The 27,048-nt window shown below is 48.0% G+C and overlaps 1 long non-coding RNA gene across 1 annotated transcript in view; it reads left to right on the top strand.

Moving 5' to 3' along the window:
* LOC126519310 (uncharacterized) overlaps positions 1-27,048 on the top strand; it is a 103,320-nt gene that overhangs the window by 39,521 nt on the left and 36,751 nt on the right. Inside the window, exon 3 of the long non-coding RNA XR_011890559.1 lies at positions 13,652-13,864. This is a non-coding gene — a long non-coding RNA (uncharacterized lncRNA). The remainder of the gene's footprint in view (positions 1-13,651; positions 13,865-27,048) is intronic.

Below are 27,048 nucleotides of genomic sequence, written 5' to 3'. Positions count from 1 at the left end.
GCACTTGCTTTAAAGCAAGGAAAAGATTTGCAAACCCTTGCAGAAGATTTTGCAGACGTATACACATCTGGCAGATCAGCAGGAGTATCGATCCCTCTGTTGTCTGAAGCATTCCATACCATGGATACGCCGTTCACCTTTCGTGAGTTGGATTTGGCGCTTAGCAAATTAAGAAGACGCTGTGCTGTGGGTCCCGATTCGATCAGCAATCAGATGCTGACAAATCTGCCATATGAACGAAAACGAGCACTTCTGGACATATTTAATCACGTCTGGAGCACAGGAGAGATCCCAGAAGCGTGGAAGACAGCATGGGTGGTGCCAGTGCTCAAGTCCGGAAAGAATCCTGCAAACGTCACCTCATATCGGCCAGTATCGCTAACATCATGCGTATCAAAGTTGATGGAAAGACTATAGTATGTACGAGGTTAACATGGTATCTTGAGCAAGGAAATAGACTGCCATCATGTATGACCGGATTTCGTCCACGGTTGAGTGCCCAGGACAGTGTCTTGGATCTACTAAGCCATATCGAGCACCATCGCGTAGACGGCCTTTCCACACTCGCCATCTTTATGGACGTTGCCAAGGCATACGACTGTGTGCTTCATACAGGCATCATCAACGGACTCCGAGCCATGGGCGTCTCGGGAAATGCTTTTCGATTCGTCCATGAATTTCTCAGTGATCGATGTGTACAAGTTAAGCTGGGAAGTATAATGAGTGTCAAGCGACGCATTTCCCTCGGCGTCCCACAAGGAAGTGTCCTATTCCCCTTGCTTTTTTAACGTTGCCATGGCCAGCCTTCCAGATGCCCTGAAAGTAGGTCGGACGGCAGTTAAAATGTCCATCTACGCAGATGACATCTGCATTTGGATCTCGGGGTACCAACACAAACGTTTTGGCCCGGATAGCCTAGGCCGCAATCTCCACTATCGATCGCCACTTATCGACGCTTGGCCTATCCTTATCAGCAGAAAAATCAGCCTTCATGCTTTTTCCCGGGAGTGAGACGCAAGTCAACACGTCTGACGCTGAATATCAGAGGGCATTCAATTCTTCGTGCAACTCATGTTCGATTCCTGGGCGTCACCATCGACAACAAGCTACTATGGCGTGGTGCGGTCGAAAGTGTTGTGGTTGCATCAGTGCAAAGAATCAACGCACTTCGTCGATTGGCAGGTGTACGTTGGGGAAACAATCCTATATCCATGCTTAAACTGAACGCTGCACTGATAACAAGCCGCATTCTCTATCAGCTCCCTCTGATGTCACCGTCATCGAGTCAATTCGAGCGCTTGGAGGCAGTGCACAGAAAGGGACTTCGCTTGGCGATGGGAGTTCCAACGGCGGCTTCAAACAAGAAAGTCACTAATGAGGCAGAGTCTCTTCCACTCCGCCTCTTGGCATCTCAGGCCTTGCTGACGCAGCTATTAGGGCTGGGCGAGTCACGCGCAGGCACGGCGCTTCTCCGGCGGCTAAGATCAAGAACTCGCTCACATTTCCATGCGGCGCTGAACACCTTCCGATTTTTAGGATTGCAATGGCCTAAACGAAGTCGCCTTGACCCGCCATGGTCTTTTCCGGACGTTACCTGCAGCCTCAATGTACCCCACCTACCGACGAAACGCACCATTTCAACTGCCGAAGCCAAGTTTATTGTGCTGGACCACTTGAGAACTGTGTTTCAAAGCCATCTACAAGTGTACACAGACGGTTCGGTGTGCGCACAAACAGATAGCTGTGCAGCGGCATTCTGCATACCATCCCTTGATGTGTTGTCATGGTCTGGCCGACTGGATCGCGTAGTTTCCTCTACAACAGTAGAAAGCGCCGCAATCACCGCGGCTTTGCGGAAACTACGTGCCTTTTCTGCACGAGATGTCGTGGTGCTGACGGATTCCAAGTCAGCATTACAAAGATTACATCGGGGCCTACCTCTAGAGAAACTTACGAGGCAGTCTATGGCACTGATTGACGACCTAACGAGCAAAGGATTCAACATAAGGTTTCAGTGGATTCCATCACACGTAGGAATTGATGGAAACGAGGAAGCTGACGCCCTTGCACGCCTAGCGCTGACATGTGTCCCAAAAGTGAAAGCTCCAAAAGCTTTTCAAAACCCTAAGGATTCAATCCGCCTTCACTTTAGACAGATGCACAAGAATCCACACGAATCCTGTGTGACTGATGGATTTACACGCGAACAAGCGACGCTTTTATACCGCATCAGGACCGACTCCGCATACACCCCAGCTTGGTTATTCAAGACTGGGCATCGCGCTTCCCCACTCTGTGTTTTCTGTGGTGACATTGGTGACATCGAACATTTCATTTGGCTATGCCCACAGTTTGACACAGAAAGAAAAGCGTTGGTCGACAACCTGCAAAAAAGCGGTCTCACGCACAGGACCTTTGAAGACGTTGTTTTTCCTGGAGGGCCCGCGGCATTCAGGAAGAGAGCGCAACGACTGCTGATAACCTTCCTGCGAGACACGGAGCTCACACGGGACCCCTGATCTCAACTCGAAGGAGGATCAGGCGGAACAGTTGCCGGCTATGTATGCCAGGCTAACCCCGCCTGCTTCAACATCACCACCATCTAGAATGGGTCGGATGAATGTTTTATATGCTAAGAGTGTTGTTTCAGGTGAAGCGTTTCCCATTGATCGCCTTAAAAAGCCTAGTCTCTTCATTGCTTTATTATAAATGTATATATGTTACATGTTGATTCCGCCTAAGATCTGATGTTATTACTACTCCCAAGTATTTGTACGTAGACACGACTGATAAAGACTGGTTGTTAATGCTATAAGTAGGGGTTAAGGGATTCTTTGTGCGAGTAATGGTCATTGAACAGTCTTGTTGAGGTTAATACTAATCTGCCATTTCGAGCACCATGTTTGTATTTTAGACAGCGCAGTGTTTAAAGCTTCCTGATAATTTGAATTGCGTATTTCGTGGCACAAAATGCAGGCTTCAGCAAAAAGCTTTATCTTGACGCGTATGTCACTGATGACGTCGTTGATAAAGATAAGAAAGACGAGCGGCCATAACACTGATCCCCGTGGAATGCCTGAGTCTACAGTTGGGGGCGTCGAAGGTGCATCGTGGACCTGAACACTTTGTTTCCGTAATTAAAGGTATATGCTGCAATCCAGTTAACTAAGGCGTCGTTCTTTAAAATGGGTTTTAGTTTAAGAAGTAGTTTGGAGTGAGAGACGCGGGCAAATGCTTTTTCAAAATCGGGAAATATTAAGTCTATTTGACATTGTCTATCTAAAGCTGTCGCTAAGTCGTGAACTGTTTCTGCGAGCTGAGTTACAGTAGAGAAACCTCGCCGGACACCATGTTGTCTTGCGTCAATTATTGCGTTGTCGTTAAGAAAGGCAGAAATGTGCTTGAAAATTATGTGTTCGAGGGTTTTCGCGCATGTGCATAGTAAAGATATTGGCCTGTATGATGTGAGGAGAGACGGATTCGCTGTTTTTGGTATGGGGATTACTTTCGCGTATTTCCAGTCGGTTGGAATTTCTGCGCATGACAGATAAGTAAGCAAATAAATAAATAAATAAATAAATAAATAAATGTGGACAGCTGGCTTCTGAAAAACAACGGCGACGCGACCAGGTTATCGAGCGGGCGGGGGTAGCACGCGCAGTTCTTGCTTCTTGGCCTTCTTGTCTCCTCCTTTGCACTGTCCCCACTAATACAGATGGAATGTCCCCCTTCCTCGAAAGGAGAAGTGGCTCGATGGTTAGCCAGCGGTGTAAGGGTAATAAAAACGGGGTCAATGCAGATGCTGGTGAAGAGGACACAGTGACAGCCACAAGAAACACACAAGTACAACAGAGGTGAAGCGTGACGTGAAGAGTCTAAAGAAACAGGGGTAACCGTGTTAGTTGCACGTATGAGCGCAAATATAGAAAACGAATAAATGAAGAAAAAGCAATCACGAAGGCGCAACATATGATTTCATGCGGACGGCGTAAACGATGTCAGGACTAGGTTGTTGTCTACGTCGTGTGTGAGCTGCACTGTCCGGAACGACTTTCACGTCAGTTCACGTCACTAATGCGGCGCAACACTTTGTATGGGCCAAAATACCGGCTGAGCAACTTTTCACTAAGGCCACGGCGTGGAACAGGAGTGCACACCCACAGTTGGTCGCCGGGGTTGTAGCATACTTGTCTGGGGCGGATGTTATAACGCCGTGCATCTGCGTGCTGCTGCTGACCGATGTGCAGCCGCGCAAGCTGGCGAGTTTCTTCAAGGCGCTGGGCTAGTTCTTCGGCTCCAGTAGTTAGGCGGTCGTCGCCTTGACACGGCAGCATGGCGTTCAGCATCAGCTGAACTTTGCGGCCGTAAAGGAAACGAAATGGTGTAAATCGCGTCGTTTCTTGTACGGCGGTATTATACGCGAAGGTCACGTAAGGCTAGATATGATTCCGTGTTTTGTACTGGACGTCGATGTACATCAAGGTCATGTGCATGATGGTCTTATTTAGGCACTCCGTAAGTCCGTTGGACTGCGGATGGTAAGCAGTAGTCTTTCTTTGCCTAGTGTCGCTCAAGTGACAAATTTCTTGCATGAGCTGTGCTGTGAACGCCGTCGCTCTCTCTGTGATTACAGTGGACGAGGCACCATCGTGCAATACAATGTGGCGCATGAAGAACTGCGTGACCTCAGAAGCTGTGGCTCGTGGGAGCGCCTCCTTCTTGGCATATCGGGGTAAATGGTCAGTCGCGACAATAAGCCCCTTGTTGCCGTCTGTCGAGAGAGGAAAAGGCCAAAGAATGTCCAAGCCGACTTGGTTGAATGGCTTATGAGGTGGTTCGATATGTTGCAATAACCCGGCGGGCTTCATGGGCGGTGACTTCCGCCGCTGACATTCACGGCAGCCTTTAATATACTGTGTGACGCGCGCCGAAAGCCCGGGCCAATAATACATCTCGCGCACTCTGGCAAGCGTTCGTGAGGAGCCTAAGTGTCTAAATGTCGGCTCGCCATGGCAAGCGAAAAGAATGTCATCCCGCAAGTCTTTTGGGACCACCAGGAGGTAGGCTAGGTCCTTCGAACAGGCGTTTTTCTTGTAGAGCACGTCGTCTCGCGGACAGAAGAACGTCAACACGCGACATAACTGCGTGGAATGGTTGTTGGCCAGTCACCTAAGTGGTCGATGATAGGACGAATTTCAGCGTCGTCACGCTGCCGTCTTATCAAGTCCGATGCAGTAATGGCGCCCAGGAAGGCGTCATAGTTTTCCGACTTTCGACTGACAGATTCGGCAGGTGTGCGCGACACTGTGTCAGCGTCTTCGTGCTTGCAGCCGGACTTGTAAACGATATTGACGTCAGCTTCCTGTAACCATACACAAGCTCCACCTTGGCAGTTGTTCTGAAGAATCGCGTATGTTTGCCAACGAACATTCAGGCTACGAATGTCAATCCGCATGGTGGGCAGTCACCACTTTGAAAGGACGGCCGTAGAGATCAGCGCGAAACTTCGTGATCGCCCACACAATGGCGAGACGGTCTTTTTCTGTGGTAGAGTAGCTCGCCTCGGCACGGCACAGCGAGCGGCTAGCATAATCGATTCCTCTTCAATTGCCTTTTTGACTTTGGACGAGTACTGCGCCAAGACCGCTGTTACTAGCGTCAGTATGTACCTCGTCGTCGCCAAAATGAGCCAGGATGGCTGCTGACTGCGAGCGTTGTCGTGTTCAGCGAAGGCCACCTGTTGCTCATTTGTCCAGGCCAATGGCGGGTCATCCCTCGTAAGGCGAGTCAGGGGTTCCGCTATCTGCGAGAATTTTCAATGAAACGGTGGTAATACGCACACAAGCCTAGGAAAGGCCGCGTGGTCTTGTCGACCGGAGGAGGAAAAGCGGTTACCGCAGCAAGCTTGTCGGGATCGGGTCGGACTCCTCTAGCGCTGATGACGTGACCCAGAAACAAGCTCTTGATAGCCGAAGCGGCACTTTTCGGGTTTAAGCGTGAGATAAGCCGATAGGATTGCTTCCAGCACATTCCGCAGGCGATGAAGATGTTGCTCAAATATTCAGAAAAGATAACTACGTGATCGAGATACACGAGAGAAGTCTGCCACTTCAGTCTAGCGAGGACAGTATCCATCATTCGCTGGAACCTAGCTGGAGCTCAACACAAACCGAAACGCAGCACTCGAAATTCGCAGGGGCCCTGGGTTGACACAAAGGCAGTTCTCGCGCGGTCTCTTTCGTCTACCTTGATCTGCCAGAATCCGCTTTTCAGATCGAGTGACGAAAAATACTGCGAACACCGCAATCTTTCTTATGAATCGTCGATACGTGGCAGGAGGTGCACGCCCTTCTTAGTTACGTTGTTGAGCTTCCGGTAGTCGACGCAGAAGCGTAGCGTTCCACCTTTCTTTTTGAGAAGAACGACCGTAGACGACCATGAGCTTTTGGAAGGTTTGATAACGCCGTCTTCAAGCATTTCTTTTACTTGCGCTTCGCCTTCTTTGGCCTACACGCGGTAGGAATGCTGGCGTATCAGGCGTGCGTCGTCGCATGTGATCATCCTGTGCCTTCCAATTGAAGTCTGGGGTAGCTTAGACGAACTTGTGAAACATGCGCTGAATTCACGCAAGAGCTCACGCAGCGCTGCCTTGTCGACTTTCGATATCGCTGAATTATATTCTATGTTACCCAGTGGCTTGTTAATCATCCCCACTGCTTCAGATTCGAAACACTCAGCCACGTTCTCTATTACGGCGTTAAAGGCAGTCGAAGTACTGCGAAAAATGTGTCGATGCTCTTTACTGAAGTGACAAACAACTGAGAACAGCCAACACAAAGCCGTAGCACACTCCTAGCAGCACAAACACCATGCGTCAGTAGCTGTCATAAGTTACTTTGTGCTGTGACTTGGCGTTAGCGCATTACACCGCACATAACTTCATCGAGGACACTGACTCTTGGAGGAAGCGTAACGCTCTCGGTAGAAACACGAAGAGCGTCGTCATGTCAGTTGTCATCGTACCTGCCGATCGTTCGGTCGTCTGAGTAGGTGGCTACACCTCCCCGTGGGTCAATAACAGCGCCGTATTCTTGCAGAAAGTAAACCCCGTGAATGACCCGCCGTGGTCGCTCCGTGGCAATGGTGTTGGGCTGCTGCGCACTAGAGGTCGCGGGATTGCATCCCGGCCTCGGCGGCCGCATTTCGATGGGGGCGAAATGCGAAAACACCCGTGTGCTTAGATGTAGGCACACATTAAAGAATCCCAGGTGGTCGGAATTTCTGGAGTCCTCCCCCACGGTGCGCCTCATAATAAGAAAGTGGTTTTGGCAAGTAAAACCCCTTAATTTAATTTTAATTTTAACCCCGAAAATGACGTCACGGCAGCATTCGCGTAGGACAAGGCCAAGAATGTCGATCCTGGAATCCGAACTTAGGTCGTGCAGGTTCCCAGAGGAGTCACGACGTGACCACGAGCCATACGAATCTGCGAGCCATGCCAAGGAGTGATAACCTACTTAAGAAACATCGCCATCTTCCCGCTTAAAATTGAAAAGTCCATCCCGGTATCCACTAAAGCGCTAGCCACGTAACTATGGATCACCACCGGTATGTCGAGCGAAAGGCGGTCATTCTGTTCAGCTGCAGTTACGTCGGATTGGTGCCCGTCCTTGTTCGCATCGATCGGAGGTATTGAGCGCGTCGACTGCCGGTGGCCTCGCCCCCAAAGATCGCTGTAGTTAGTTATCCGGGCGGGGAATTGGCGATCTTGCTCGCGAATGTTGCTGGGGTGGTGGTGAAATTCGACTTGAGGACGTCCAGCATGGCTATTGTCCGATAGGTGGTGCCGTGCGCTATTGAGCTAAATAATGTTCAATATCCTGGGGTTGTTGGCCAGGTCGGAGTGGCGGCGAGTAGGCGGAGAAGCCCCGCAACCCAAAATGTCGGTATCGACACTGGCGGTGCAAATGATCTGCCTAATCGCAGTGTAAGCAGAGAGGACGGCGGTCCGGTGTGCGCCAAACATCCGATTTGCAAGGATTCATGCGTAGGTCGTCGGCGTAATGCACTGGTTGCTCCGGCTGAAGCACAAGATGAGGGCCGGCAGGCGGAAACGCTGGAGACGTGGGTCGTTCTGCGATGTATTGTATCGGTTGGGCTGGTGATAGTACAACTGGATGAGCGGCGTGAAGAAACAGCGGGGTTGACGAAGCAGGGAGTGTCAGGACTTCTACGTAGGTCGCATGGTGGTGCTCAGTCTTTGCAGGCGCACTGTTAGCAAGAGGAAAGCTGGACCGGAGCGCTTGGTGTACTCCATATTTTGCAACATTGGCAATGGAACTCACCGTAGCTTGTGACGCGCGGTAAATCTTCTGCAATTCTTCCCGCACAATAGTGCGGATGTGTTCTCGGAGGTTGTGATTGTTCCTTCCAGTCGCTGTGAAAATATTGGAAGTGGATGTCGCGTTGACTCGCCACTCGTAGAAGTTTTATTGCTGCTGAAGCATCTTCTGCATACTTACAGCCTCAGATAAAAATTCGGCGCAGTCTTCTGAGGGCTCCGCACAAGACCAGCGAAGAGCTGCTCCTTCACTCCTCGCATCAGGTGACGTAACTTGTCAGCGTTATTCCAAGACCTGCTCCTTTTAGCAGGCGTGTCATGTCTTCGACGAACGCGGTGTGTCAGGATTGGGGGCTCAATCCCATCGCTCGTAACCCGTTGTCAAGATTGGAGTCCGGCATGAATTCGAAGGTAAGTGGCCCATGCCGTCGTCCAACTTATCAACGCTTAGGACTTTGTTGAAGGGAAGGACTGCTTCTCATCGACAACGAGGAATAAGGGCTTATTTACATTATTTACATGCAGTTCATCAGTCTAGCATGACTGCGAGAGAAAGTACGTCAGTCTAACACGACTGCTTGAGAGAGTGTCTCAGTCTAACATGACTGCTTAAGAAAGTGTCCTGAGCATCCGCACAACAGCCGTTTATAAACACTCGGTCCTTCCCCGATCCCAAGGCGGCGGAAACGTTCGTCCAGCCATCGTAAACACGCCGCCTCTCCGCGGGATGCTTTACACACAAACACGCACACACACAGGTGCACGGTCCGGAGCCGACGTCAGAGGGGCTTCGTAGAACTCGGAGCCGACCCGCGCAGTGCGCCCGGGTAGCCTTTGTCTTGCGTCTTGGTCGGCGCGTGGGAAGGGGTGTCCGACGACGTTCCCGCGACAACCCATAGCAGATCAGGTCCGTGTTGGGGGGTTCGGTAACAATAGTTGGCCCGCCGAACTCATTCAGTCACAACGGCGACGAGGCTAGAGCGTAACGCCAAGGAAAGTTGACGCCACTGTCGAAACTGGCCGGCAAAACTTGCACTGCAGCTGGCCTTTCTTCACAGGTGACACTTTCATTGGGAAGCTGGATGCGGGCCTAGATTGCTGGTTCTGCTCTCTGGCGCCAGGCATCACGGGTATAGTAGCTGACGGCGGAACTCAAGCCATGACGTCAGTTGCTCCTCACTGTTTTGGAACCACGCACGCGCGCCTTCCTCGAGGCAAAAATAGCCATTTCTCAGTTTAGTTGTGTCGTCCCATTTATTGCAGTCGGCTGTGCGCTTAAAATCGGTGGTCCAATCTTCGACATCTTCGAAAACGTCGCCATGGAACCACTTTGGAACCCGCGGGTTATGAAGTGTGTACTGGGTTCTGATCGCGGCTACCCATAACAGTTGAAGTGGTTGTAATCGCTGTGTCGTCTTCTGGAGGCAGTCCTCTGATCCTGCGGCTGGCCCGATGAACCGCAGTTTGCATTGGCACTGGACTGGTGGTTCTGCTCCCAGGTGGGGTCTGCGGCATGAGTGAGAAATACCTAGCACATCCACCTGCTTGCCACGTGGCTCTAAGGAGGACTGGCGACGTTTAATAGGGACAGCTGCCTTCTGATAAAGAACGGAGGCGGGACCAGGCTATTCAACAGCCAGAGGTAGCACGCGCACTGCTTTCTTCTTGGCCTTTCTACCTCTTCTGTTGCACTTTCCCCACTACCGCAGGTGGCAATATATCATCATCATCATCATCAGCCTGGTTATGCCCACTGCAGGGCAAAGGCCTCTCCCATACTTCTCCAACTACCCCGGTCATGTGCTAATTGTGGCCATGTTGTCCCTGCAAACTTCTTAATTTCATTCGCCCACCTAACTTTCTGCCGCCCTCTGCTACGCTTTCCTTCCCTTGGAATCCATTCCGTAACTCTTAATGACCATCGGTTATCTTCCCTCCTCATTACGTGTCCTGCCCATGTCCATTTCTATTTCTTGATTTAAACTAAGATATCATTAACTCGCGTTTGTTCCCTCACCCAATCTGCTCTTTTCTTATCCCTTAACGTTACACCTATCATTCTTCTTTCCATAGCTCGTTGCGTCGTCCTCAATTTGAGTAGAACCCTTTTCGTAAGCCTCCAGGTTTCTGCCCCGTAGGTGAGTACTGGTAAGACACAGCTATCATACACTTTTCTCTTGAGGGATAATGGCAACCTGCTGTTCATGATCTGCGAATGCCTGCCAAACGCACCCCAGCCCATTTTTATTCTTCTGATTATTTCAATCTCATGATCCGGATTCGCAGTCACTACCTGTCCTAAGTAGATGTATTCCCTTACCACTTCCAGTGCCTCACTACCTATTGTAAACTGCTGTTCCTTTCCGAGACTGTTAAACATTACTTTAGTTTTCTGCAGATTAATTTTTAGACCCACCCTTCGGCTTTGCCTCTCTAGGTCAGTGAGCATGCATTGCAGTTGGTCCCCTGAGTTACTAAGCAGGGCAATATCATCAGCGAATCGCAAGTTACTAAGGTATTCTCCGTTAACTCTTATCCCCAATTCTTCCCAATCCAGGTCTCTGAATACCTCCTGCAAACACGCTGTGAATAGCATCGGAGATATCGTATCTCCCTGCCTGACGCCTTTCTTTATTGGGATTTTGTTGCTTTCTTTATGGAGGACTACGGTGGCTGTGGAGCCGCTATAGATGTCTTTCAGTATTTTTACATACGGCTCGTCTACACCCTGATTCCGCAATGCCTCCATGACTGCTGAGGTTTCGACTGAATCAAACGCTTTCTCGTAATCAATGAAAGCTATATATAAAGGTTGGTTATATTTCGCACATTTTTCTATCACGTAATTGATAGTGTGAATATGGTCTATTGTTGAGTAGCCTTTACGGAATCCTGCCTGGTCCTTTGGTTGACGGAAGTCTAAGGTGTTCCTGATTCTATTTGCAATTACCTTAGTAAATACTTTGTAGGCAACGGACAGTAAACTGATCGGTCTATAATTTTTCAGGTCTTTGGCGTCCCCTTTCTTATGGATTAGGATTATGTTAACGTTTTTCCAAGATTCCGGTACGCTCGAAGTCATGAGGCATTTCGTATACAGGGTGGCCAGTTTCTCTAGAAGTATCTGCCCACCATCCTTCAACAAATCTGCTGTTACCTGATCCTCCCCAGCTGCCTTCCCCCTTTGCATAGCTCCCAAGGCTTTCTTTACTTCTTCCGGTGTTACCTGTGGGATTTCAAATTCCTCTAGGCTATTCTCTCTTTCATTATCGTCGTCGGTGCCACTGGTACTGTATAAATCTCTATAGAACTCCTCAGCCACTTGAATTATCTCATCCATATTAGTAATGATATTGCCGGCATTGTCTCTTAACACATGCATCTGATTCTTGCCAATTCCTAGTTTCTTCTTCACTGCTTTTAGGCTTCCTCCGTTCCTGAGAGCATGTTCAATTCTATCCATATTATACTTCCTTATGTCAGCTGTTTTACGCTTGTTGATTAACTTCGAAAGTTCTGTCTGTTCTATTCTAGCTGTAGCGTTAGAGGCTTTCATACATTGGCGCTTCTTGATCAGATCTTTCGTCTCCTGCGATAGCTTACTGGTATCCGGTCTAACGGAGTTACCACCGACTTCTATTGCCCACTCCTTAATGATGCCCACAAGATTGTCGTTCATTGCTTCGACACTAAGGTCCTCTTCTTGAGTCAAAGCCGAATACCTGTTCTGTAGCTTGATCTGGAATTCCTCTATTTTCCCTCTTACCGCTAACTCATTGATCAGCTTCGTATGTACCAGTTTCTTCCGTTCCCTCCTCAGGTCTAGGCTAATTCGAGTTCTTACCATCCTATGGTCACTGCAGCGCGCCTTGCTGAGCACGTCCACATCTTGTATGATGCCAGGGTTAGCGCAGAGTATCAGGTCTATTTCATTTCTAGTCTCGTCGTTCGGGCTCCTCCACGTCCACTTTCGGCTATCTCGCTTGCGGAAGAAGGTATTCATTATCCGCATATTATTCTGTTCCGCAAACTCTCCCCTGCTATTCCTAGTGCCTATGCCATATTCCACCACTGCCTTGTCTCCAGCCTGCTTCTTGCCTACCTTGGCATTGAAGTCGCCCATCAGTATACTGTATTTTGTTTTGACTTTACCCATCGCCGATTCCACGTCTTCATAGAAGCTTTCGACGTCCTGGTCATCATGACTGGATGTAAGGGCGGAGACCTGTACAACCTTCATTTTGTACCTCTTTTTAAGTTTTACCACAAGACCTACCACCCTCTCGTTAATGCTATAGAGTTCCTGTATGTTACCAGCTATGTTCTTATTAATCAGGAATCAGACTCCTAGTTCTCGTCTCTCCGCTAAGCCCCGGTAGCACAGGACGTGCCCACTTTTTAGCACTGTATATGCTACTTTTGGCCTCCTAGCTTCACTGAGCCCTATTATATCCCATTTACTGCCCTCTAATTCCTCCAATAGCACTGCTAGACTCGCCTCACTAGATAACGTTCTTGCGTTAAACGTTGCCAGGTTCATATTCCAATGGCGGCCTGTCCGGAGCCAGGGATTCTTAGCACCCTCTGCAGCGTCGCAGGTCTGACCGCCGCCGTGGTCAGTTGCTTCGCAGCTGCTGGGGACTGAGGGCCGGGGTTTGATTGTCGTGTTCATATAGGAGGTTGTGGCCAAGTGCTGCACCAGGGTGGCCAATCCTGCTCTGGTGACGGAGTGCGTTACCGGTTCTGGTCACCGGGATCAGGCCACACTCCAGGCCTGTTTATGCAATTTTATCAACACGCGGATTTTTTTTTTTAGTCCGGTGGAAAATTGCGCGGCACCGGGATTCGAACCACGGACCTCTTGCACGCGAGGCGGGTGTTCTACCTCTACGCCACCGCTGCACCTGGCAATATATATATATATACATATATATATATATATATATATGTATATATATATATATATATATGTGTGTGTGTGTGTGTGTGTGTGTGTGCGTGTGTGTCCTATTACCTGTAAACCTCGTCTGCAAAATGATTTATGCAAGAAAGTTCACCTTTAAAGGGGTGACATATTAAAAATGTTCAGACTACACCAGGTAAACTGCCTTTAATATATATATATATATATATATGAAGGCAGCGGGAAGGACTGAAAAAAGAGGTTGTGAATCCCACCGCTGTCTTTTCACCATTCGTTGATTCGGTAATATGCCTTAAGCTCCGATGTTGTTATGGATTTTATGTACAATTTTACAATTATAGTTCTGAATCGAGGAATGGTGACCGGCAGTTTGTTTCCTTGAACAGAAATGAAGCCCACTTCCGGAGAGGCAAGTTCATGCGCGAATGGATATCAGACAAGTCTGCATGAGCATTCAGGAACTTGGCCATTCGCAAGTATGTACGTGTATGATCCAAACAGCCACAAATGCAAAGAAGTTCCTTCGGATTCTCTCCCCAAAGATGGCAAAGGCCAAGCATATTCTTACAAATATGAATGCTACTTCGCTTGCACAATAGGTACGTGAAGCATTTCTACATGTTCAGTGGGTTATCTATTGGTTACTCAATTCCAGAGCTGTGATGATTGCGGACACCAAATGAGAACTTTACGTTTTGGGTCACTCGAGAATAGTGTCTTTCAACCAAAGAAAAAAAAGCAGACTACGAGAAAGCTTAGGACTGCTAACTCTCGAATTATGCGATAGCATTGCTTAGATTGTAATGATCGTGACGTCTTCAGCAGCTACGCGCGTGTACGTCACGGCCGCCAAAGAAAGCGCCAGTTTGTTCCTACCCTTGGCTGGCGAAGATGGAAGACAAAAAACAGCCATGACTCGGAAAAGAGCGCTTCTGTTAAAATTACTCCAAGCAGTTTCTCAGCCCAGAGTGAGCACTGAAGTACACGAATTCTGAAGAATGTATTCTTCACTTGCAGCAGGTGTCTTGATAAAGACCATCGCCGTCAGCAAAAGTTTACATGAAGGCATGTGAAAACTCTGGCCAAGCTCTCTGCCCCTTGTTGCAGAACTCATCCACTGTGCAAGTTTCAGTAACAGCAGTTATATGCATCTGTATTAATATTGCGCCACACGCTGTTTAGGGCTTTCACGTGGTATAAAGACGCCTACTACTCTTCTTCAATATTTTGCCTTCATACTTCTCTAGTGCCTGCGGCGATTGTTACATAACCGCAGACCCTACGACTTGTATGAGACAAAGTGTCGTGTAGTTTTCAATAAGCACACAGGGCAAATAAAAACACCAACACGCACAAGCGTGCACGGCAGAGAAAATAAAGGCCAGATTTTCGCCAGTAAGGCCTTTTATAAATGCCGCTCTGAACGGAAGTACAAAAGCTCTGAATCAACCGCTTCTATAAGAGTAGAGAAAAGTTTATCAATGTTTTTGCATATAATGGATATCATCTCTTATGAGAGTCAGCCTCAGTAGAAAGAGCAGCACAATCAACGCATACTCTAACATTAGTAGCATTTAACTAATACATGCTGGAAACAATTTTGGATTATGAATAATTACCAATTGGCTCAGCTTTCTGTCGTTCTAGTATACATGCTGGAAAATGTTACTACTGAGCAAACTAACCAATAGTTATTTAGTGTTATGTATTTCTTCTACGAAACAAATTCCACAACTGTTGGTTCACATTATATTCCTAAAGCAAAAGTTGTTCTATACCTGGCGTTTCTAATAAATTAAACCAAACGCCAATAAAGTGATACACTTAAGGTAAGAGTCGCCAACGGCATATTGATCGGAGTCGCTTAGAGCTAGCCTGTTAAGCTAATGAGTTACGTTATTTTGTGCTAAATGTTAAATATTCACTTCAGGGCACCACGTGTAGCAGCCCTTGCCTCTTGGACTGCGACGATTAGCTTTCCTCGTCCAGAACGACGGGGCGAGGTCACATAGGCGACAGGTCGACGGCCAGGAGACGGCGAACGGCGGGTAGTTGGGGTCGGGCGCTCTTGGCGACATAGAAGACGAGTGGTCGTTATATGGACGGTCTGGGCGGCTAGTGACGGGTGGTCCTCTAGGCGGCTGCACACGACTACAAAAACGTGCGACGTCACCGGCGTAGCCGCACGCAAAGTTTATGGGCGAGTTGTCAGGAGTACGCCACTGTTTCGCTGACAAAGGTCGCGTAGTACAGGGTGGCTGCCACTATCACTGCATGGCGGGCTGCAGTTGGGGCCTAACCATGACGTCGGCCTAACTGGGAGGCATACTCAGAGAAAGTGGTTGGGTACGCACGATACTTGCGTGCAAGTGAGTTGCCCAGGCACCGAGACATGTTGGAGCAACGCCGCGGCTTCAGCGTAGTTTAGTAAAACAGCCGCAGAAAAATGCTGGCGCTGGTCTGGTAAGAACTCGGCGATTTCCCGCGCGATCACGCGACGGAGTGGAGGCATAAAATTCTATGCAGGCTGTTGAAGATGCGGCGGTTAAGCGAAGGTCGTCAAGGACGGCTGGCGTGCAACTTCCTTTCAGAAGAAGGCTTTCATTTCTGCAAGCAGCGCTGGCTGGTTGGAGATGGTAGCTAAACCAGCAATGTGTTCGTCGCGCGATGAATTGCGACGTGTCAGCGAGCGCTGCCTGCGTTGCTCCTCGAAGCTTTGGCATAGAGTGACGATGGCAGTCACGGACTGAGGATTCTTTGCAAGAAGCATATTGAAAGCATCGTACTTTATCCCTTCAATGACATGCTCGATTTTGTCGGACTCCAGCATCGTCGCGTTGACTCGCTTACAGGAGCACACAACCTCAATGTAGCTTTTAAATGATTCACCCGGTTGCTGTGGGCGTTCGCGCAAACGCGATTTTGCACGCAGCTTGCGCACAGCCGGGCGGTTAAACAAAGCCACTAAAGAAGTCTTGAACAAGAACCACGTCAGAAAATCAGACTCGGGGTTGTTGTACCATAAGAGTGGCCACGCCCGCGACACAGAAGAGCACTCTGCTCAGTTTTGCTGGGTTGTCTCATTTGTTGTCGGCACTTACCCCTCATATGTGATCAGCCAGTCTTCGACGCCAATATCGTCCGCGCCGCTGAAACTAGACGGGTCGCTGTGGCGACCACACCAGAGCACATGGTGGACAGAAGAGACACTTTGTAGGATGGAGTAGGAGGGGTTTGCTGCGATGCGTCTTCAGGCATGGTTGAGCGTAGAGTACGGGATCGAAGTTCCAGGATGGTCGTTGTAGGCTGGATCACCCTCCACCGCTTGTAAACGCGTTTATTAGCCACCGGCGTTTGGGACCGACCGTTACAGCAGGGTACGGACTCCCAGAAAAATCCGCGTTCCCCGAGCAAAAGCGCTGGAAAGCGTGGTCCAATATAGTGTCCCCCTTCTTCCATACGATATATATATATATATATATATATATATATATATATAAGACAGATTACACTCAAAGCTCAACAATAGCGGGGAACGTCAAAATCTAATCTTTCGGTCAAGCGCGTCGGCTTTTTTCGTACATGAGTCATCGAAGGTTACAGAGTAATCGATGAGGCCCGCGTGTCTTCCAGAAAGTTCTACACAATTCGCGTCGCACATGCAATCAGCCTACACAGGCTTCGGTGACAACAGAACCATCTATAACATTCGGTAAACTTCCGACACATGCGGGCGCGTCTCGCACTGAGCCATGACATTTGTTAGATGATGAAAAGCGCACACCCAGAAAAGATAACCAAGTCCACTTGTCAATGCGCGCCTCTGAACAAGCATCGTCCCCATGCTACAAAAATACCAGGGCAGCGATAAACAAAAATACACTTATCAAAGAAACAAAGAGCAAAGTAACACAGTCCAAAAAAGAAAGCCCGAACGTCAGCTAAGCAATATCCCAAAGTTCATTAGCAGCTTTAGAACGGCTTAACTCGCAAAAGGTGGACTATTACAGCTTGTGAACTGCGCTGGTGCGATAGCGAAATGCCGTCTGGTACTACCTCATAGTCGAGTGCGCAAATGCGTAGGATGATCTTGCAGGGTACGAAAGAGCGCCGTAACAGCTTCTCGCTAAGTCCTTGTCGGCCTATCGGGGTCCAAACCCCAACACGGCTGCCCTGTCTACTCGACGCAGCGTCGTCGAATGTTGTAGTGTCGGCTGTCGGTCCTCTGCTGGTTTTGATCCGCAGGCGGGCGAGCTGTCGGGCTTTTTCGGCCCGCTGGAGATTGATGGCGACGTCATCATTCTTACCATCGGTTACGTGTGGCAGCATGGCGTCGAGAGTCGTCGTCACGTTTCGGCCGCAAACAAGCTTGAATGGCGTGATCTGTGTTTCTTGCGCCGCCGTGTTGTAAGCGAAGGTACGTACGGCAGGACGGAATCCCGGGTCTTGTGTTCGACGTTAACGTGCATTTACTTGTTTTCAACTTTTTTATCATTAACCTGAGGGCCCGAGGGCATTACATAGGGGAGTGGATACATTCAATAAATTGGACAACTATATATAACATCAGTAAATTGGTATGAAATAGCAAAGGTCATGTCAATACTGTTACGGAGGTGTTGGCAGTACAGAAAGACTATATTTACAATATATATACAGGATGAGTCTGAGTAGTTAAGATGGCTGAACACCAACAACACGCAACAGCTAGCGTCTCCGATCTTCTTCTTCCTCTCTCTTCTTTCATCCTTCCGTAACAGGACCCTCGGGTGGTGAAGCGCCGTCTCGGCGCATGGTAGGCGAAGAATTGGGAGTGAACTATGGCTTCAGCTGCGAAATGTGCATGACGTCAACAGGCGTCTGACTTGAGGATGCGTTAAACTGATGCGGCGAAATCTCGTAATTTACACCATTAGCTTGACGCAGGACTTCATAAGGTCTCGTGTAGCAAGAAAGAAGCTTCTGGAAGAGGCCAGCCCGACGACATGGTGACCAAAGGAACATCCAAGCCCTGACGCGCACTTCACATCGCAATGGCACCGGTCATAACGCTCGTTTTCTATATGCTGCGAGGCTAATAAACGAGATCGAGCGACATGACGTGCCATGTGAGCGCGATCGATGACTTCACGAGCGTACTAAGTTGCAACACCTGGCACAGAAGGGAGGATGCTGTCAAACGACAATGTGGGGTCGCGACCATACAAGAGATAAAAGGTTGCATACCCTGCGGTGTCATGTCGGGAAGAGTTATGCGCGAACATCACGTAGGCCAGCGTGACGTCCCAGTCGCGGTGATCGTTGGAGACGTACATCGACAGCATATCTGTGATTGTTCGATTAAGACGTTCCGTAAGACCGTTCATTTGTGGGTGGTAGGCGGTGGACAGCTTGTGCTCAGTGGCACAAGAGCGGAGGAGGCCGTCGAGAACTCGAGATAAGAACAAGCGGCTGCGGTCTGTAACTGTGGAGGTACACCATGGTAGAGAATGACGTGGTGGAGGAGAAAATTGGCGACGTCTGTGGCGCAACTAGTCGGCAACGACTTTGCTATCCAGTAGTGTGTCGCGTTATTGGTAGCCATAACAATCCACTTATTCCCTCTATTCGTCGTCGGAAAAGGGCCAAGCAGGTCAACGCCTACGCGAAATACCGGTTTCAGAGGGAACTTCAAGTGGATGGAGTCGTCCGACAGGTGGCAGGGTAGGTTTCTTCCGGGGCTGACACAATTCGCAAATTGCGGTCGTATGTACGTAAAACTCCAAGGTTTCCCGACGTCGTTGCATCGTGAAGTTGTTCGAGAGCGACGGATCGCAGATGACAATCCGTACAAAAATGCCTGTTGATTAACCATTGATATATTGTTGGGAAATGTTGAAACAACGGACTTCAACAAATTTTGAAAAGCAATTTAGTTCGCTCAACACTTGCACAACAACATTACCGTTGAGTGTTCTCAATAAACAATTTATAGGATAATTTGTGTTCATTTTTGTAGTTTTTTGTTGTGTAGCATTTCAGTCCAGTATGAATAATTAGGACTCGCATATGAAGACATACCAAAAATTAAATGCGAAGCGTTCCAACCTTATTGCTGTCACTTTGCGGCAGGTAGGTTCTTCTTTCGCCTCGTTTTCATAAAAAGAAAATAATGTGTGACCGATGGGGTGGCATGGAACATCGGCCGTCTAGCCCGGTGCTCTAACCATTAGGCCACGAACGCGTGCATACTCCTCTCGTTCGAAAGCCAGTAAGTTCTGAAATGCTTGGCGCGTACGCAGCGTGCCACTTCCTCGTGCTGACGCTAAAGCTGGCGCTTTCAAGCGCCTATCTCCGGGACTGCCCCACTTTCGTAGCCGTTTTCTCTCTGTAAAAACTGCAGCGTTAGACTAGCTTCATGACCGCCCAAGTTCATAACAATTTATTTCTTCGCCGGTGTACAAATGCGATCGTCGTTTTAACATACACTAGATGACCTAGCAATTGGTACGATCCAAATTGAGCACGTTTCGGGGAGCAGAAGAATGCGAAGTTCACTCGCAAACACGGCGACTACGCGCATGTGGAGTTCCCCAAAAGTAGACACGGCGGCAGCGCGGCCGGCGATAAGACAGGCGCCGACACGCGACGACGCTACCTTCGAGCATCCGACGCACTGTGGGAACCGTAGGATCCAAGCAGCGCACATGCTGCAAACATACACGTGAGACATCTTCGAATTTCCTGAGACGCACCCTCCGTCCGAAAAGTAAATATAGCTTTTTTTATCCAACAGCTGTGATACTAGAGATCAAACAACGAACACGCTTTGAGATCGCAGCGCGCAGCCGCTATAACCATTGACTTCAAAGAGCTTCTGATTCAGAAACAGCCGCAACAGTATCGCAGCTAATCGCTGTATCGGCGGCTGCTCCCGACTCTCGCCTTGCAAGAAGCATGCGATTTATTTGAGCCTCGCCGAACTGTCGTGCTCTCGCCTTCCAAGCCTGCAGGACAGGTCTCGTATGTTCAGTTAAATAGAAGAACACCAAAGGGAAATGAAAGAAATACAGGTAGCGGACTCTTATCATACCTTACTTGTCACCTCGTCATCTGCAAAGGTGCGATAAACTGTTCTAGTGGCGTTACTTTTGTAAAGATAATAAAATTAGTAATAATTTTTACTTCTAGGTGGCGCTACCAACGTCAAGGTAGCGTTCGGGTGTGTGTGTGGGCGCACGCGGTTGCAACCGTTGTAGCTTCGTTCTGAGCACACTTTTTTAACAGTACACATCGTTACCGCTAGTTTCGTAGTCGCATATTTTGGTCGTAGTGTTTATTGTTTACGCTACAAATTAGGTTATTCTTAAAACTTTATGAAGGTTAGTGGATGAAAAACTACTAATAATTAATTAGTGGTTTTCCAGTGCGGTTATTTTGTGTTTGACAGGTTTTTATAACTCCATACGATAGTGAAGCTGTGAACGGCTTTCGGACTCAGTTAGTTGGTTGCCGTTGCGTGGTGGTTCACGCCTCGTGCTTTTTGATGAAAGTATTTTTTTCTTTTCGGTCAGCATGACGCACATTTTAGTGAAATGCTTTAACGACGATAAGTGGGACGTTTATCCGTTGAAGTCGTTGGCTGACTCAGCTACTAGTCTTCGACTGATGTGCGAGCCTGGCTGTTTTGATGAGTTGCGCAGCAGAGGTCATGATGCCTGTTGGAGAGAAGGCACCCCGAAACAGTCGCAGCCGAACTTCTGCAGATAGGTAAGTAATCTCGTTTTCTTGGGCACGTAGCCTTTGTTCTATTTTGACATTGACAAGCGTGAGATGTTAAGCACACCGTTCACTTTCTTCAAGCAAACCGTATGCCCCGGAGCGAAAGCGCGCGATACGCATTTCGTAACTATGGCGGCCGCCGTGGCAACTTGGGGCTCGAGGTCGTGGATACGATCCCTGCGGCGGCCGCATGCCAAAGGAGCGGGATGCAAAAACGCTCGTGCATTGTGCATTGTATGCACGTAAAAATTTTCAGGAAGTCAAAATTAATACGGAGTCCCCAACCTGTCTCATAATCAGATCGTTGGTTTCGCACGTAGGGCATCAGAATTATTTTTTTGTAATCTGTAGTGGCTCGTCGTATACCATATGGTTAGCGTGATCACCTTTTGTGCGGTAGCGGTTAAGCGCGCCTCGATTTAGGTTGCGGCTAATGATGCGGCGCACCGCAATATATATTTCGCCTCTTTGGGATTTGCGGAGAACGGCCGATAAGTCGCAGCTTCCGCTTGGTGACTGTACACGGATACACAGCGCAAATGAACAGAGGTGTGGTGACGACTTCGGCAAAGAACACAGCCACCGACGGGCTAGCCTTATCGCCTATCACCGCCAAAACTACCGCAGTAAGCATCTTTATCTAGCGCGGCGCGTTTCTGTTGAAGGCGTACTGTACAATTTTAATTGGCGATAACCGAAACATGCCACCGTTCTCTGGTGCCTCTTTGAGCTGGGCCGATCCGAATGTGCGTTGCTTGCAGAAGCGAAAGGAGCGCCACTCGGCGCGTTGTCGCCTCGAGCACCGTTTGCGCGGTGAAGAATGACGCGTGCATGAAGCTTAAATTGACATTAAATTATAGGGTTTAACGTGCCACAACGAGTGCATGAAACTAGCTCACTGCGCAGACGCTACCGCGCAAAACGCGCAAGGGCGTGTACGCGACGTTCTGCACACAAATCGCGTGGGATGATCGGAGACACGCCGGAGTGACTAGCTTCAAAGAAACGGTGCATGTTCTCGCTCGTACAGGCACGCTCACGCTCGCATCGCTGTCGGCGTATCTTAGGTCATTCCTGCTGCTGGACTTCTACTCAAAGATTCGATATCTGCTTGGTATCGGCTATGCACTGTCGCGTGGTCGTTGGTTCTGCGAGAGAGCGGGGAATATTTCTCCCCGCTGTGAAACATCGCTGTGCGTGTCTTGGCTAACATTTACCGTAGCAACCCATTTCTTCCTTTTCTAGACAGCACTTGTACAGAGTCGCAAACTTTTACTTGCCAGTATAGTGTGTACTTCTATTTTGTGCGCAGTTATGTGCAGTGTGTGGCAGATTCTGAATCCGCGCAATCTCATTTTCTGACCGCATTCCCTTCTCGCAGGTTACGCATGCAGCAAATGCCCAGACGCTAAAGTGTTCTGCGTCAAAAGCAGCTTGGCGTAATGCAAGAGACACCCGTTGATATGTGGCTGATTCACTAGCAAGCTCGCATCTCTGTTGCCACTCTCCATCAAGTGGGATTTTTAACCATTTTTTTCTCCTGCTCTGTGGTGTACTAGCTGCAGCGCATGGACACTGTGAATGCTTACTGTCGATTTGCACTGGCTTTTAGTAGCAAAGGACGGGCTAGCTTTTGAGGGGAGGTATTTCCTTTTGCTTGCGAGAATGTTTACCAGCCTAACCAAGTGATACGAGCGTACTGGAAACAGCAGCGCGAACAGAGACGGACGACGAAATAGGTAGGAGGACACACGAGCGTAAGTTCAACTAAGTTTATTTTTGAAGACAGAGGTAATAAAGACGCTGGTCAACTTGACAAAGGTAAAGAGCCGTGCATGCGTGGCAGAAAGAGCCACGAGCGACAAGAAAAAAAATATGAAAAACCATGTCATGTAGAATAAACGTGCGTGAAAAACGAGAACTATCGGACAAATCTTTCGAAAAAGCGAAATATTTGTCCGATGAGTGATAATACCCAACGAGAAATACTCTTTAGAACTGCAAGTCTTTCCCACTAAGGGCAACAGATACCTTGCTTATGTATTTGTTTCGTTTGTAATCAATAAATATTGCTGCTGGAACTCCTCTGGTGTTGAGGTATAGAGCAGAAAGAACGGTTGTTTCATCACGAAGACCAGAACACAAGAGGACTTATGGAAGAATTATTTATTGATCACGAAGAAAAATGCATAAGCAAGATTTCTGTGACCCTTAGTGGGAAAGAGTTGCTGCAGTAATTCTCGTTAATATCACTTACAGGACAAACCTTTCAGTTTTCATGTGTTTTGTTGTTCTTGACGCACATGTTCTACAGGACATCTCTTTCGGTCCTTTTTTGTTGTGCCGGACTGTTTCTGCTGCACATCCATGGCCTTTTCTTTGTGAAGTTGGCCAATGTGTTTAAAATCTTTGTCTTCATGAATAAACTTCTAGTTGAGTCAGCGTTCATGTGTGTTCCTACCTTAATTCACCCTTCTCGTTTCTGTTTGTGTGGTTGTCAAATATAAATGTACACCGAATTGGCGAAGTGTCCATAGATGTGATACATGAAATATTTGCGCTGTTTATTTCAAGAAGAACGCTATAGGGTCTTATCTTCTCTGTTTTTAACACTGATGTAGATTTTTCTAGTTCAACTTCAAGGAGTCCCCTGAGGAAGCCAATAAGAGTGATGGTAACTTCATTTGTGTAAGCTTTATGAATTTCATCCATTAAAGGCATGAGATGTCACATGCCTGTAGGGATGCAAGTATTCGTACTTTTTAAACATACTAAGCTCTAGTTTTCGGTTCTCATCACGCTGCTTTGTACTGTGCTGCATTCTCCAGGCGCAGGAACCTTCTTTTATGCCGTCAGTGCATGGGTTCTTTTTGTATATATATTGGATAAACAATTGTCTTGAGCTTAAATATGCATGTATATCACTTGTAATTTTTTTCAACACGGGTGCTGTATCTCCCTCCGTCTTTCTTACTGCTTTGTCCCAATTTTTATGCAACTTTTATGTATTTTATGCAATAAAATTTTGGTAGCATTTTAATAACATTTTACCTGCGCAATTGAGGTCATTGGTTTTTCGTATACGCATTTATTTGCGTTTTCCACTGTCTCACCAATCTGGCTGTCCAGTCATTGAAACCTTTTCCCATCCTTTATGACTATTTCTGGGGTACTTGATAGTGCAAGTGCAGGTGACCATCTATTTGACTCTTTGGAATTGTGTTAGCCGTGTGTTACTACCAATTTTCTGTGCTAATTATTTTTTCTCTTATCGTTCAAGGTATTAGCCTTGCCTTATCTCTTTATTGACTGAGGTACCACTTAGTTGTTGGGTATAGTGAAAAAGGCCCCCGAAAAGTGCTCTAATTAGCTTTGTGCAAGTCCAGAAAAATTAACTGAAAATGAGCTCACTAAATTGAGGAAATACCACCAACAAACTCTTCTCTACCTCAGTTTAACGTATACAAATGGTGCACTGTTCTTGCAAACCTGGCTCGTCAGAAACATGATTCAGGTGTTCACCATGCCCGACAACTTTCTAAATGATGTCTCATCAATTAATAGCTAAGTTGAGTGATGTCATTTTATAATATAATTGGGCAACCTGAAAATATAACATCTCGAAGACAAAAAGCTCAGAGAAGTCTACTTTGGTACTTCCTTAAATTTTAATCGCGGTGAAAGACGTGTGCTAAAGCTTGTATATATTTACGTGAAGTCATTTGTTTCAAGTCCGTTATTTTGCCTTCTCACAGTCAGCCGTAACTTATCCTGTGATGGCTTAGTGTGCGAAACATTTTAATATAACGTATTCAGATGTCTTGTGTGTATCCACACGCAAGCAGCTTCAAGTGTTCATGTGTTCAAAGTTGGTTAAAAGGGTATGCTTAAGCCCTGCCTTTTGAGTCGCTTTGCCTTCTAGTCATAAACTTAAGTCGCAAGTAAAGACCACAATGGTCGTTTTGATTTAATTCATATGTATAGGTTTTTTGAGATGTATCTATACTGTTAAGAGTGCTGTAGGTACTAGCCTGTCTCCAGGTTCGATGTAGTGGTGCCTTATGTACTGTAATAATGTTTCATGGGCACGCATCTTTAGTGTAAATAAACGTACTTCAAGTTGATCAGTCTCTCCTTTGCTTTTGTTTGTGTTTGTGAAAGTTATGAGCAGGCACCGGGGCATGCAAGTGTGAATAGCAAAGCAATTTCAATATATGAATAAATATCCACTAGCCCAACGAAATGTCAATCATATTTCAATGGCCACTTCTGAAATTTCAATGCCATCTCAACTGGGTCACAATGTGCTTTTCAGTGCTGTGACAACAATAACTCAACAACAGGTCAACGGAACTACCACAACGTCAGTTCAATGCAGCATCAATGGTAATTTAACAAATGAACACAACGAGCCGTCTAAGCGCAGTGGAATTTCAATGGTAACTTAACAATTATTCAACATTGAGACACCCAATGGTGTTTCAATTAAATTTCAGTGGCCAATATTCAAGACCACTAAACAGTTAGCCCAACAATTCTCCAACAAAATTTCCACAATTCCTCAATGAAAAAGTCAACATTGACCAATAATAATTCAATGCCTTTTCAATAATTTTTTTGTACGGGAAGGAAGCACAAGAAACAACTCAGGGTCGTTCGGGTTGATATTGCGGTGGTAGAGGATGCCGTCGTGCAGTACGAACATGTGGCACGTACCGTCGGCGCTGCCAGATCGCACTCCGGCGATGATGGACTGTCAGGACTCGTCGCGTTGTTCTTCAGCGCGCATGTCGGTCATGCCAGTAAAAGCCATCAAGCAGGTCACTGGATCCTGCGCAGCAGGATCAGGGTCATCCACTAGGTGACGAGAGAGGCAGTCAGCGTCCTTATGGAGGCATCCAGTCTTCGAATTGACAATAAATGAAACTCGCTGGAGCCGCAAAGCCCAGCGAACAAGCCATCCAGTCGGGTCCCGAAGGGAAGGCAGCCAGCAGAGTGCGTTGTGGTTTTTAACGATCGAAAACGTGCGGCCATACAAATATGGCCGGAACTTGGCGACAGCCCAAACTAAAGCCAAGCACTCCCGTTCAGTGATGGAGTTATTTCTCTCGGCAGGTGACAGCAGGCGGCTGGCGTAAGCTATCACGCACTCGGTACCATTCTGCTGTTGGGCGAGAATATCGTCGAGGCGATGGCCACTTGCGTCAGTGAGGACTTCGGTGGGTGCAGACAGATCAAAGTGGGCAAGCATGGGAGGGGTGATGAGAAACCCGATGAGTGCGGCGAACGCGTGAGCCTGCTCCGGGACCGATGAGAATGGTGTCTTCTTTAGAAGATCTGTCAAAGGCCGAGCAACGTCCGCGAAGTTTTTGACGAAACGGCGAAAGTACACAGGCCGACAAAGCAGCGCACGTCTGAACCAGAAAGTGGCACAGGGAAACTGCGTACGGCGCGAACTTTTCCAGATCTGGTTGGACACCGGATGCGTCAACGTGGTGACCTAACGCGGTAATTTGACGGCGCCCGAATTGACATTTCGTGAAGTTTAGTTGGAGGCCGGCTTTTCGGAAGACCGCAAGAATGGCAGGGCGTCGGGTAAGGTGACTGCCGAACGTGGGAGAAAAAACAATAACGTCGACAAGGTAAGACAGACAGGTGGTCCATTTGTAGCCTCGCATAAGGGACTCCATCGTAAGTTCAAATGTCGCAGGAACATTGCATAGGCCAAAGGGCATGACTTTGAACTTATATAAGCCATCCGGCGTGATGAAGGTGGTCTTCTGGCGGGCCATTTCATCAACTGAAATCTGCCAGTAGCCGGATCGCCGATCAATGTACGAGCGGTACTTAGCTCCGTGCAAGCAGTCCAAGGTTTCATCGATGCATGGTAGTGGGTAGACGTCTTGTCGCGTGATCTTGTTAAAGTGGCGATAATCGACGCAAGAATGCCAGGTACCATCTTTCTTTTTCACAAGCACGACAGGCGAAGCCCAACGGCTGGCTGATGGCTCGATGACCTGTT

This window comes from Dermacentor andersoni, chromosome 10 (genome assembly GCF_023375885.2).
Source record: "Dermacentor andersoni chromosome 10, qqDerAnde1_hic_scaffold, whole genome shotgun sequence".
Lineage (NCBI taxonomy): Eukaryota > Metazoa > Arthropoda > Arachnida > Ixodida > Ixodidae > Dermacentor > Dermacentor andersoni.
This window is presented reverse-complemented; position numbering and strand designations above follow the sequence as displayed.